The 1,730-nt window shown below is 43.4% G+C and overlaps 1 protein-coding gene across 1 annotated transcript in view; it reads right to left on the bottom strand.

Annotated features, from left to right (window-relative positions):
- The window catches only part of RFTN2 (raftlin family member 2), an 86,156-nt gene that overhangs the window by 6,140 nt on the left and 78,286 nt on the right, over window positions 1-1,730 (bottom strand). The window lies entirely within an intron of this gene.

The raw sequence follows: 1,730 nt of genomic DNA, 5'->3' as shown, positions 1-1,730 counted from the left end.
ATCTTTCCAAGGAGTGTATCTACCTAGTGTGAATGTTCAGCTCATATGCCTGTCTTTTGTCTGTCTGGAAGCCATGGGATTGGGTTCAATTCCAGACCTGAAGGGCAGCTAGGGGCCATAGTCTCAGTGGTTCCATCAGGCTCTATCAGACCAGCAAACCTGGTCCTTTTTTTCAAATGGTTTTTCTAATTCCAGCTTTTTAAGGAATTACCATACTGCTTTCCACAGTGGTTCTATCATTTTACAGTCCCACCAGCAGTGTATAAGGGTCTCAATCTCTCCACATCTTCACCAGCATTTGTTATTTTCTGTCTTGTTGAACTTTGCCATTAGTGCTGGGGTGAGATGGTATCTCATTGTTGTTTTGATTTGCATCTCTCTGACAGCTAATGATCATGAGCAACAAATGCATTACTCTTGAGTGATGCTCTCAACACTGAATGAATTAAACAGGAAGGCAGGGTGGCAGAAAGCACTTCACAGTCTATTTCCTCACCATCACAGGGTCAAAGGTAAATTTTGCAATAAATTCCTTATTGTATACCACCCAATAGAAACCAACTCTCACATATGCAATACAATTTTTTAAAATAAAAATTGGATACTGTTTAGAATGAGAAGCTCTGGAGGTACAGTGGTTAAAGCATTTGGCTGCTAACCACAAGGTTGTTGTTGTTGTCAGGTGCCGTCGAGTCACTTCCGACTCATAGCAACCCCATGCACAGCAGAATGAAACAATGCCCAATCCAGCGCCAGCTCCAAGATCCCTGCTATACTTGAGCCCATTGTCGCAGCCACTGTGTCAATCCACCTTGTTGAAGGCCTTCCCCTCTTTCTTTGACCCTCCACCTTACCAAACATGACATCCTTCTCTAGGGAATGGGCCCCTCTGACAACATGTCCAAAGTAGGTGAGATGAAGTCTGGCCATCCTCGCTTCCAAGGAGCATCTTGGCTGCACTTCTTCCAGGACAGATCTGTTACTTCTTTTGGCAGTCCATGGTACCTTCAGCATTCTTCACCAGCACCACAATTCAAAAGCGGCAATGAAGGAATTGGCGAATATAAAGGCTCTGGGAATTGACAGAATACCCATTGAGATATTTCAACAAATGGATGCCACACTGTAGGCATTCACTCGGTTATGCCAAGAGATTTGGAAGACAGCTACCTGGCCAACTGACTAGAAGAGATCCATATTTGTACCCATTCCAAAGAAATGCATTGCAGCTTCTTCTTCGGTCTGGACACAGCACTCATGTGCATACGAGGCGATTGGAAATATCATGGCCTGTGTCAGTCGCACCTTAGTCCTCAAGGAGACATCCTTGATCCTCAGCACTTGAAAGAGTTCCTTTGCAGTTGACCTACCCGGCGCTATACATCATCTAATGTCCTGACTGCTGCTTCCATTGGCATCGGTAGAACCAAGCAAAGGGAATTCTTTGACAACCTCAATCTTTTCTCCATTTAAAGTGATGCTACTTATTGGTCCAGTTGTGAGGATTTTTGCCTTCTTTATATTGAGATATAATCCATACTGCAGACTGTGTTCTTCAATCTTCATCAGTAAGTGTCTCAAGTCATCCTCACTTTTAGCAAGCAAAGTTGTATCATCAGCGTAACTCAGGTTGTTAATGATTCTTTCTCCAATCCTGATGCCACGTTTTTCTTCATATAGTCCAGCTTCTAGGATTATTTGCTCAGCATATAGATTGAATAAGTGTGGGG

Source organism: Orycteropus afer, unplaced genomic scaffold, assembly GCF_000298275.1.
Source record: "Orycteropus afer afer isolate SDZICR_OR568_19922 unplaced genomic scaffold, OryAfe1.0 scaffold00002, whole genome shotgun sequence".
Classification (NCBI taxonomy): domain Eukaryota; kingdom Metazoa; phylum Chordata; class Mammalia; order Tubulidentata; family Orycteropodidae; genus Orycteropus; species Orycteropus afer.
This window is presented reverse-complemented; position numbering and strand designations above follow the sequence as displayed.